Genomic DNA, 12802 nt, shown 5'->3' with positions numbered 1-12802 from the left:
GGAGGAGGAAGGGGAGCAGGGAGGGAGAGGAACAAGGATCAGGAAGGGAAAGTCCTGCAAATGCAGTCTTAGGAACAGTGATGGCCTCCAGGAGGGAAAGGATCATACAGACAGGGTTCTGGGTCTTGGAGAGAATCAGAGGTTGGAAGAGCACGTGGGCAACCAGAGACTCACCTGCACCCTGTGGAGATCAAGCAACCAAGGCCAGGGAGGACTCAGATCTGAGGCCCCATCCAACTGAGGGAAGAGGTCATCATCCCCAGAGTAGCAGGCCAGAGGACGTCAGCTCCACTAACTCCCCTTTGTCCTCTCTCACGGCCACCCCAGCATCCTTGCTGCTCTCTGACCTGGAGGAGGATTCCACGGAAGACAACAATTCCGATGGAAGGAGTCACATTGTGCCTGTAATTCATTTCCACCTCCGTCTCTTGGGCTTCCTCTCTCATCTGTCCATAAGCACCTCTTCCCAGCTCTTCTTTCCCTGCTTTGATTATGCCCAGCCTGGAGGCCCTAATCTCTGGAGGGCACTCAGGCTTTGCATCTGAACTGCTGCATGATAATCCCTGGGTATGCCTCCTCAGCCCTTTCCTACCATCACCCTGACCCCTCACCACTGAGTCTGGGAAGCAGCCGTGGATAGCAAAGCAGGCAGTAGGCCTGGGAGGTGGCAGGGCACAGCTCACCCTGCTGGAGGGGCCTCAGGAAGGGAGGTTGAGCCTGGGTGTCCCCACTTGGTTCTCTGCTCCCTGGGAGTCTGTTCTCATGCCCTGTTCTGCTCTTGCTTTCAGCTCTCAAGAAGCTTCCCTTCGGTGGACTTGAAAGTAACAACAAGGGAAGCAGAAGACAAGAAGGACTTGGGAACGGGGTGAGTTAGGCAGGAAAAGGGGCAGTCAAACATGGATACATGTTCTCCCTCGTTGCCCTGACTTTGTTATGGGCACCTTGGGAAACCACACAAAACCTGGGGTGCTGCCCTATCCTCTGACCACAAAGAGGAGAGGAGAGGAAGCTCACAGTCCCTGCAGGCACTAGGAAGCCTGAGAACATCCCTCGTGGAACCTCCACCTGATCCGTGCAACTCCCTGTGGTGGTTTGGCGCTGTCGTCCAGGAGCTGCTGATCTTGGAGGGAGGGCACTGGCTGCCTGGAGGGACTGTATCCCAGGCAGCCCATGCACTGTGCTCCTCTGGAAAAGGGCCCCACGCCCCATTGACCCCTCACTCTGCACAACCCAAGCCTTTCCCTCCCACCCTGCAAAAATCAGCAGAACTGCTTGTTCCTGAACAACACTAGTCGGGAAGAGACAGTGGTGGGGTGGCCCCGTCCCCCACTTCAGGCACCTGAGAAATGAGCAAATAAGACAGGCCCCCAGGCTCTTAGCATCAGGACAGCTCACCCCTCCCAGTGCTGCATATTTGTTGGCATGGAGTAGGCACCATTCTCCAGCTGATTCATGTACACTGGCCACTCTTGTAGGACCTGACCAACACCTCCAGTCCCCCAAGCTTCCAAGATGCTTTGAGGGAGGTAGCAGGTCCCCTCATGACACCATTTCTCTATGTGAGTTTTATATTCTAGAGACTCTCCTCAATCCCTCAATCCGCAGGGAAGACCCATCATGGAAAGGCCACCCTGCCTGCTTCCACCTTGCCCACCAACTGCCCACAGCGTGGGGCCCATGCAAACTCACTTCCCATGGGACTCTAGAGCATGCATTCTCTGTCACGCCACCTGCAACACTCGTGTGGACAAGGGCTCCCCCCACAGAGAAGGGCATGTCGAGGGCTCCCAGAGAGGCTAGGGAAGGGACAGTCCAGCAGGAGGAGGACCTGACAGTAATGGGGAAGACGGTCATGGAAGGGGCCTGAGTGACCCTGGGAGTGTAGCCTTCATTCAGCCCCAGGGGGCCCATGGGAAACTTCCCTTTCTTCATGTCACACATGGGTCCTGCAGGGAAACCTCTACCTCAACACCTCAGAAGAAACATCTCACAACCCCCCACAGGCCTTTGGTAAGATATGCCCCAGGCCACATGCCACTCGCTATCTCATACCACTCCACCTGCTGTCTCAACAGCTGCACCACAGGACAGTCTGCCCACAACCCCAAGGCACCAAAGTCACGAGAGGTGCTCAGACAATGGGAGCCAGGAGGGCCATGGGGCCCCTCTTGTGGCTTCAATTTGGGCCCAGAGGAAGACTCGGCATGAAAACACAAGGAAACACGCCTTCATGAATGGCTCTCTTGCACCTGACCTCCGCAGGCCAAACAAAGAGAACACTTCTGTGCAACCCACCAGAAGAAGGCACTGGAACCACAAGGCCGAGACAACAGGACCCTCTGAGTCGGCCACAACACCCAGAGTTTGCTGCCCAAGCCCTGCTGATGACTGACACTTGGAGCATGAGGCAACGATCTGGGCCTACAATAGTTCATTGTCTGGTGAGACTGGGCACCCCTGGGACTGGGGGACACAGCAGCCTTTCGGTCTTACTCCTGTCTGCTTCAAGGGCTGCTCCTCCTCCCGATGTCCCTCCAGTCCCCAGAAACCATGGAGAGCATGACAGATGAAGGAAGAAGCAGGACAGCCAGTGCCCCTTGACCACCCTGGAATCTACTTGAGGGACAGCAGCTACTCCAGCAGTATTCCCCCAGGGTGCCACTCCTGAACCACCCCTGTCGCTTACATGCACCTGACTGTGACCAATGCTGGGCTCAACACTGGCAGTGTTCCCACAAAACGGGCCCTGCTCAGTCCATGTGTTTTGCAGCAGCTACAGGTGTAGGGAGGAGAGTCTATCCCTAATCTGAGCTTGAATTCTGGAGCACCCAGAAACCATGGCAGAAGAACTAGGGCCCCAATCACCACACTGCACCTTGGGGAAAACATGGGCCTCAAGGATGGCAATGCCAGACACCTAGGGCTTACAGAAATGGGATCCAACATTCCTTTGGTGGGAATGCTAGTTGGTGCAGCCAATTTGGAGAACAGTGTGGATATTGCTTAAGAAATTAAAAATAGAGGACAATATGGCGGAGAAGTAGCAGGCTAAGACTACTTCAGGTAGCGGGAGATCAGCTAGATAGCTTATCTAAATATTGCAAACACATACAAATCCAACGGGAGATCGAAAAGAAGAACAGCAATTCTAGAAACAGAAAATCAACCACTTTCTGAAAGGTAGGACTGGCGGAGAAGTGAATCCAAAGCGACAGAAAGATAGACCGCGGGGGGAGGGGCCGGCTCCCGGCAAGCGGCGGAGCAATGGAGCACAAAATCAGTACTTTTAAAAGTCTGTACCACTGAGGGACATCGCTCCATGGGCTTAACCAGGGTGAAGCCCACGCAGGGTCAGCGTGGCCTCAGGTCCCGCAGGGTCACAGAAGGATTGGGGTGTCTGAGAGCTCACGGGATTAGAACGGGGAAGCCAGCTACAGAGACAGAGCCGAGGAGTAAGCTCTAATCTCGGGGTTACCTTGAACCGGTCGCAGCCTCGGTCAGCTCAGAGCGCGACCAGAGGCCAGGGTGACAGGAGTATTTGGGCGCTGTTCTCTGAGGGCGCACTGAGGAGTGGGGCCCCGGGCTCTCACATCCTCCAGGCCGGAAACCAGGAAGCCACCATCTTCATTCCCGCCCTCCGGAACTCTACGGAAAGGGCTCAAGGAATAAAAGCTCCCAAAAGAACCCAAACGGATTACTCAGACCTGCCCAGATAAGGGCGGTGCAACTCCGCCTGGGGCAAAGACACTTGAGAATCACTACAACAGGCCCCTCCCCCAGAAGATCAACAAGAAACCCAGCGAGGACCAAGTTCACCTACCAAGGAGTGTAGTTTCAATACCAAGGAGAGCAGTGGAATTCCAGAGGAGGAGAAATCAAAGCCCTGAACTCATGGCTTTCTCCCCATGATTCTTTAGCCTTGCAGTTAATCTAATTTTTTTTTTCAATTTTTTTTCTTCTTCTGCTAAATTTTTTTAACTTTTACCCTTTTATTTTTTAACATTTTTAACTAGTTTATCTAATATATATATATATATATATATATATATATATATATATATTTATTTATTTCGTTTTTATATTTTTTCTTTATTGGTTTTCTTTTATAATTGTTTCTTTTCTTTTTATTTTTTTCTTTCTGAACATCTTTTTATCCCCTTTCTCCCCCCCATCACGATTTGGGATCTCTTCTGATTTGGCTAAAGCATATTTTCCTGGATTTGTTGCCACACTTTTAGTATTTTACTTTCTCCTTCATATACCTTTATCTGGACAAAATAACAAGGCAGAAAAATTCACCAAAAAAAAAAGAACAAGAGGCAGTACCAAAGGCTAGGGACCTAATCAATACAGACATTGGTAATATGTCAGATCAAGAATTCAGAATGACGATTCTCAAGGTTCTAGCCAGGCTCGAAAAAGGCATGGAAGGTATTAGAGAAACCCTCGCAGGAGATATAAAAGCCCTTTCTGGAGAAATAAAAGAGATAAATTCTAACCAAGTTGAAATAAAAAAAAGCTATTAATGAGGTGCATACAAAAATGGAGGCTCTGACTGCTAGGATAAATGAGGCAGAAGGAAGAATTAGCGATATAGAAGACCAAATGACAGAGAATAAAGAAGCTGAGCAAAAGAGGGACAAACAGCTACTGGACCATGAGGGGAGAATTCGAGAGATAAGTAACACCATAAGACGAAACAACATTAGAATAATTGGGATTCCAGAAGAAGAGGAAACAGAGAGGGGAGCAGAAGGTATATTGGAGAGAATTATTGGAGAGAATTTCCCCAATAAGGCAAAGGGAACAAGCATCAAAATCCAGGAAGTTCAGAGAACACCCCTAAAAATCAGTAAGAATAGGTCCACACCCCGTTACGTAATAGTAAAATTTACAAGTCTTAGTGACAAAGAGAAGATCCTGAAAGCAGCCCGGGTAAAAACATTAGATTGGCAGCAGACTTATCCACAGAGACCTGGCAGGCCAGAAAGAGCTGGCATGATATATTCAGAGTACTAAATGAGAAAAACATGCAGCCAAGAATACTATACCCAGCTAGGCTATCATTGAAAATAGAAGGAGAGATTAAAAGCTTCCAGGACAAACAAAAACTGAAAGAATTTGCAAACACCAACCAGCTCTACAGGAAATATTGAAAGGGGTCCTCTAAGCAAAGAGAGACCCTGAAAGTAGTAGATCAGAAGGAAACAGAGACAATATACAATAACAGTCACCTTACAGGCAATACAAAGGCACTAAATTCATATCTCTCAATAGTTACCCTGAATGTTAATGGGCTAAATGCCCCAATCAAAAGACACAGGGTATCAGAATGGATAAAAAGACAAAACCCATCTATATGTTGCCTACAAGAAACTCATTTGAGACCCCAAGACACCTCCAGATTTAAAGTGAGGGGGTGGAAAAGCATATACCATGCTAATGGACATCAGAAGAAAGCAGGAGTGGCAATCCTTATATCAGATCAATTAGATTTTAAGCCAAAGACTATAATAAGAGATGAGGAAGGACACTATATCATACTCAAATAAACTATCCAACAAGAAGTTCTAACAATTTTAAATATCTATGCCCCTAACGTGGGAGCAGCCAACTATATAAGCCAATTAATAACAAAATCAAAGAAACATATCGACAAAAATACAATAATAGTAGGGGACTTTAACATTCCCCTCACTGAAATGGACAGATCATCCAAGCAAAAGATCAACAAGGAAATCAAGGCCTTAAATGACACACTGGACCAGATGGACATCACAGATATATTCAGAACTTTTCATCCCAAAGCAACAGAATACACATTCTTCTCTAGTGCACAAGGAACACTCTCCAGAATAGATCACATTCTTAGTCCTAAACCAGGTCTCAACCGGTATCAAAAGATTGGAATCATTCCTAGCATATTTTCAGACCACAATGCTCTGAAACTAGAACTCAATCACAAGAGGAAATTTGGAAAAAACCCAAATACATGGAGACTAAACAGCATCCTTCTAAAGAATGAATGGGTCAACCAGGCAATTAAAGAAGATGTGAAAAAATTCATGGAAACAAATGATAATGAAAACACAATGGTTCAAAATCTGTGTGACACAACAAAGGCAGTCGTGAGGGAAAATATATAGCGGTACAAGCCTTTCTCAAGAAACAAGAAAGGTCTCCGGTACACAACCTACCCTACACCTAAAGGAGCTGGAGAAAGAACAAGAAAGAAACCCTAAACCCAGCAGGAGAAGAGAAATCATAAAGATCAGAGCAGAAATCAATGAAATAGAAAACAAAACAAAACAAAAAAAAACCAATAGAACAAATCAAAGAAACTAGGAGCTGTTTCTTTGAAAGAATTAATAAGATCGATAAACCCCTGGCCAGACTTATCAAAAAGAAAAGAAAGAGGACCCAAATAAATAAAATCATAAATGAAAGAGGAAAGATCACTACTAACATTAAAGAAATACAGACAATTATAAGAACATACTATGAGCAACTCTACGCCAACAAATTTGACAATCTGGAAGAAATGGATGCATTCCTAGAGACATATAAACTACCACAACTGAACCAAGAGGAAATAGAAAGCCTGAACAGACCCATAACCAGTAAGGAGATTGAAACAGTCATCAAAAATCTCCAAACAAACAAAAGCCCAGGGCCAGATGGCTTCCCGGGGGAATTCTACCAAACATTTAAAGAAGAACTAATTCTTACTCTCCTGAAACTGTTCCAAAAAAAAAGAAATGGAAGGAAAACTTCCAAACTCATTTTATGAGGCCAGCATCACCTTGATCGCAAAACCAGACTAGGATTCCATCAAAAAAGAGAACTACAGACCAACATCCTTGATGAACACAGATGCAAAAATTCTCGCCAAAATACTAGCCAATAGTATTCAACTGTACATTAAAAGGATTATTCACCACGACCAAGTGGGATTTATTCCAGGGCTGCAAGGTTGGTTCAACATCCACAAATCAATCAATGTGATACAACACATTAATAAAAGGAAGAACAAGAACCATATGATACTCTCCATAGATGCTGAGAAAGCATTTGACAAAGTGCAGCTTCCCTTCCTGATCAAAACTCTTCAAAGTGTAGGGATAGAGGGCACACACCTCAATATTATCAAAGCCATCTATGAAAAACCCACCGCAAATATCATTCTACATGGAGGAAAACTGAAAGATTTTCCACTAAGGTCAGGAACACGGCAGGGATGTCCGTTATCATGACTGCTATTCAACATAGTACTAGAAGTCCTAGCTTCAGCAATCAGACAACAAAAGGAAATTAAAGGCATCCATATCAGCAAAGAAGAAGTCAAACTATCACTCTTCGCAGATGATATATACTATATGTGGAAAACCTAAAAGACTCCACTCCAAAACGGCTAGAACTTGTACAGGAATTCAGTATAGTGTCAGGATATAAAATCAATGCACAGAAATCAGTTGCATTTCTCTACACCAAAAACAAGACAGAAGAAAGAGAAATTAAGGAGTAAATCCCACTTACAATTGCACCCAAAACTATAAGATACCTAGGAATAAACCGAACCAAAGAGACTAAGAATCTATACTCAGAAAACTATAAAGTACTCATGAAAGAAATTGAGGAAGACACAAAGAAATGGAAAAATGTTCCATGCTCCTGGATTGGAAGAATAAATATTGTGAAAATGTCTATGTTACCTAAAGCAATCTACACATTTAATGCAATTCCTATCAAAGTACCACCCATTTTTTTTCAAAGAAATGGAACAAATAATCCTCAAATTTATATGGAACCAGAAAAGACCTCGAATAGCCAAAGCCATATTGGAAAAGAAAGCCAAAGTTGGTGCCATCACAATTCCGGACTTCAAGCTCTATTACAAAGCTGTCATCACCAAGACAGCATGGTACTGGAACAAAAACAGACGCATAGATCAATGGAACAGAATAGAGAAACCAGAAATAGACCCTCAACTCTATGGCCAACTAATCTTTGACAAAGCAGGAAAGAATGTCCAATGGAAAAAAGAGAGCCTCTTCAATAAATGGTGTTGGGAAAATTGGACAGCCACATGCAGAAAAATGAAATTGGATCATTTCCTTACACCACACATGAAAATAGACTCAAAGTGGATGAAGGATCTCAATGTGAGAAAGGAATCTATCAAAATCCTCAAGGAGAACACAGGCAGCAACCTCTTCGACCTCAGCCGCAGCAACATCTTCCTAGGAACATGGCCAAAAACAAGGGAAGCAAGGGCAAAAATGAACTTTTGGGATTTTATCAAGATCCAAATATTTTGCACAGCAAAGGAAACAGTTAACAAAACGAAAAGACAACGGACAGAATGGGAGAAGATATTTGCAAATGATATATCAGATAAAGGGCTAGTGTCCAAAATCTAGAAAGACCTTAGCAAACTCAACACCCAAAGAACAAATAATCCAATCAAGAAATGGGCAGAGGACATGAACAGACATTTCTGCAAAGAAGACATCCAGATGGCCAACAGACACATGAAAAAGTGCTCCATATCACTCGGCATCAGGGAAATACAAATCAAAACCACAATGAGATATCATCTCACACCAGTCAGAATGGCTAAAATTAACAAGTCAGGAAATGACAGATGCTGGCAAGGATGCGGAGAAAGGGGAACCCTCCTACACTGTTGGTGGGAATGCAAGCTGGTGCAACCACTCTGGAAAACAGCATGGAGGTTCCTCAAAATGTTGAAAATAGAACTACCCTATGACCCAGCAATTGCACTGCTGGGTATTTACCCTAAAGATACAAACGTAGTGATCCGAAGGGGCACGTGCACCCGAATGTTTATAGCAGCAATGTCTACAATAGCCAAACTATGGAAAGAACCTAGATGTCCATCCACAGACGAATGGATAAGGAAGAAGTGGTATATATACACAATGGAATTCTCTGCAGCCATCAAAAGAAATGAAATCTTGCCATTTGCGACGACGTGGATGGAACTAGAGGGTATCATGCTTAGCGAAATAAGTCAATCGGAGAAAGACAAGTATCATATGATCTCCCTGATATGAGGGAGAGGAGATGCAATTTGGGGTTTAAGGGGGTAGGAGAAGAGTAAATGAAACAAGATGGAATTGGGAGGGAGACAAACCATAAGTGACTCTTAATCTCACAATGCATACTGAGGGTTGATGGGGGGAGGGGGGTTGGGAGGTGGGGTGGTATTATGGACATTGGGGAGGGTATGTGCTATGGTGAGTGCTGTGAAGTGTGTAAACCTGGCGATTCACAGACCTGTACCCTTGGGGATAAAAATATATTATATGTTTATAAAAAATAAAAAAGAAAAAAAGAAATTAAAAATAGAGCTTCCCCATGACCCTACAATTGCACTACAGGGTATTTACCCCAAAGATATAGATATAGTGAAAAGAACGGTCATCTGTACCCTAATGTTCATAGCAGCAATGGCCAACATTCCTTAGGAAGCATGTTCAAGCATTGCATGTTTTGCTCTACCTTAATCCTCCAAGTTCAAAGGACTCAGGAAGCATTTCTTCTCCCAAGGCAACCCTAATCTATCTCCCTATGTTCAAGAAGATTCTCTTCTCCTTGTAACAGGGCATCATTGGAAATATGGGTGATTTGACCAAGGCTTGGATGGAACTGTCCTATGGAGAGAGCTGGGCAGAGACTCAGATGGGACCAAAGGGCTATAAGGAACTAAGGCTGACTTTTGGAAAACCTGCAGCCATCAAGCCCTTTGAGAATGTTGACCTGACCCCAGGCTTCCAGACAGCCCCACTGCCTCACCAGGAACATAAATAATGTCACTCTCTGGCAGGTGTAGGAACCTCGGATATATCGGGCACCTCAGGAAGAGGAATGTGCCCAAATCCACAGGTATTTCAGGCATGTCTGATGGCAAGCCCTTCCCTTGGCTTCTGGTGTAGAGAGAATAATTAGAGATTCCTCAAAAAACTCCCAGTGATTCAGATTCTACACGATCACCATGATTGATCACTAGGCTTGCTAAGCTTAAGTTGATAATTGCACCAGGTGGGTTAAAGTGGCACTTGCTTTCCAAGGACGTGAGCCCTGAGCTGGCTGTCTCTGGAAGGAGCATTCTTTGGAAGAGGAAAAGTAGGCTTCAAAAACCCACCTTTGTGGACGTTCAAGTCTAACTCTGGTGGCCTTTCCATATGTGTTGTTTACCTAAGCTAGACAACTTGAGGTCATCTTCAGAAACATTTCCACATTAGCTCATGGACAGGCAATCCCCTTGCTTCTTATTCTGTGGGGATACCAGGACCCCATGGTTTCAGGTCTAATTCAACAAATGGAACATGCAAATGATTCCCCCGCGACTGTGGAACTCAAGAAGCACCCTGACCAATTGGATGGGGCCAGGATGAGGAACTCATTCCCTCAAAGCCAGAGAACATATGCCATTCCACAGAGTTCTATGGGGACTTATTGAGACAATGAAAGACCCAGCTGTCCCTGTAACTGGAGTGGAGGGTGCACTTGGGAAGGCCCTTATCTGCCGGACAAGTTTTCTCCCACTTACCAGCGACTCCTACTAACGAGCATATTCAGGTGGGACCTCAAAATAAAAAAGGCTTCTTGGAATGGTTTCTTCCCTCCCAGTCCTACTGATCCAAGAAGCCATCCCATTCAGGTACAATGGCAAACAAAGGCTTTAGCTAAGCATCCAACTGCCCTCCCAGAAAAAGGAACCTCCTGATTCATACAGGGATGGCCCCTGACTCCAAGGAATTGGCATCAGCTCCAGAGCATCACAGAGAATAAAGGCCACTAAACAATGATAAGAGGCTGATTTATCAAGTACCAGCATACATTTCGAGATATGCCTGAACTAACACCGGAAACCAGCCCAACTTTAAACCCAGTGACCCTTAGGCCTGGACCCGACCACTCTATGCCCATGGCTCATAACCCTTGAAAGGTTCTTACGTCGACCAGACTTAAGATGTCCCTATGAAAATGCAGACATGTGCTTTAGCAATGGCAATAGTTTCATGGAAAGGGGGTAAGAAAAACCAGGTTTGCTGTCATCAGCCAAACTCAGACTGCTGAGGCCAAAGCCTGTCAGCAAACATGTCTGCCCCCAAAGCAGAGATCCTAGTGCCCACCTGTTGGTTTTAATTGGCAAAAATCTTACAAGTATTTATCCTGACTCCAACAGGCCTTCCTCATCCTCTATACCCATGAAGCAATTACAGGAAAGGCTCTTATTCCAAGCCATAACCCGCCAACCCAACATGGGCCTGAAATAATTGCACGTTCCAAGAATAGCCCTCCAAACCCGAGGAGCCTTGAAAGCCTGACTGCAGTTCAAAGATACTCAGGATTAGATAAGGGCCCCTAGCTGGGACCCAATGGCCATGAAGCTCTAACCTGTGCCCATGGCTTCCCCAAGTTCCAGAGGCCACTAAACACTTGGGGAGGGCCTAGATGCCTGGGCGCATTATGAAAACCATCACTGACCCAGCCAACCTTCCCCATTTCAAGCAATGGTGCACGTGTGCTCCGTTTCATGGACATGACCATCTAGCATCCATCTTTGTCCCTCTTTGGGACTGGAAGATGTCGTGTGGCATGGGGAAGTCCTTACAGAGTACACAGTTAAGGCCCTACCTGTCAGCCCAAACAGAATTTCTCAATGAAATAAGGGAATGATCCCAATTCATGAAGCAGTTCTACAAAACACAAAGACTTTAGATGTTGTAACTGCTGCACAAGGTGGAGCTTGTGCCAATCTAAAGACAGAATGATGTGGGTACATTCCCCACTATCACAAAGAGATTTCTGGGTTCCTAACAGATACCACTGCTCAAATCCACACTTCCAAGGATCCCTCTCTTTAAGGATTTGCTCAACTCTTGGCCTGGGGGAGGGTTCTAACCCACTGTCAAAGGACACTTCATGGGGATTTTCCTTCTCTTTCTTCTTCTAACCCTGTTGTGTTGTTCCCCACCCATCCCCCCTGTCTCTGCAGGTGGTGCCAGGAACCCTTCACTGCAGTAAATTCCAGAGGACAGATAGTTTTTTCCACTCAACAAGATCCAGTCACAAATTCTCCCCTGCACTCAGCGGAGTCTTCATTTCACAACTCTGACAGAGAGAGTTCCCCAAACTGACCAGGAATGACCCACAGGTAGGGACAGCTATATGCCCCTATTCAGCAGGAAGAAGTTACAGATTAGACCATCCTCCTTCAACAACCTTAATGACAGAAGGGTCTAAACTGTTCAGGGGCACATGAGGTGAGAGGAGAAAGCCAGCTGAGCACCAAGCAGGAGCTGGCACGCAACACAGCCCCCACCCCCAACATGTGATATGAGTGAATTCCTCAGGTGCTCTCACTGCCCTCAAATAAGGAAAGGAAAAAACAGATTCTCCACAAATAGAGGTCAAAACCCTGCAAGACCAGAGTCTCCCTCAGTTTATAAAAGTCCTCCTGATTCTTAAGGAAGAGGCTTTCTTAAGAAGAGGCTAGCTACCATCCAGAGACCTGTAACTCCGTTTCCTAAAGCACTAACATCCCCCTCCCTTCCATCATACTGAGGGAGGCTGAGGCAGAAGTAAATGTCAATACAATGGAATTTCTATTCAAACCTGCAGTCCCTTGAGAAGGACTTGTGAGAGGAGGAAAGTAACATTCCTCCATGAAGCTCTCAACTATCTTTCTATTAATGCCTTCCTAGAAGGAAAAACCACCTTCATTTGACAAGAGCAAAGCCTCCTGTATCCTGTGCGTCCTCTGTCCTAC

General features: G+C 45.5%; 2 pseudogenes; one reads left to right on the top strand and one right to left on the bottom strand.

Moving 5' to 3' along the window:
• The window catches only part of LOC125092644 (uncharacterized), a 342826-nt pseudogene that overhangs the window by 321240 nt on the left and 8784 nt on the right, over positions 1–12802 (bottom strand).
• LOC125092643 (uncharacterized) lies at positions 763–2601 on the top strand (annotated as a pseudogene).

This window comes from Lutra lutra, unplaced genomic scaffold (genome assembly GCF_902655055.1).
Source record: "Lutra lutra unplaced genomic scaffold, mLutLut1.2, whole genome shotgun sequence".
Lineage (NCBI taxonomy): Eukaryota > Metazoa > Chordata > Mammalia > Carnivora > Mustelidae > Lutra > Lutra lutra.
The sequence above is the reverse complement of the archived record's forward strand: the minus strand, read 5'-3'. Positions and strand labels throughout refer to the sequence as shown.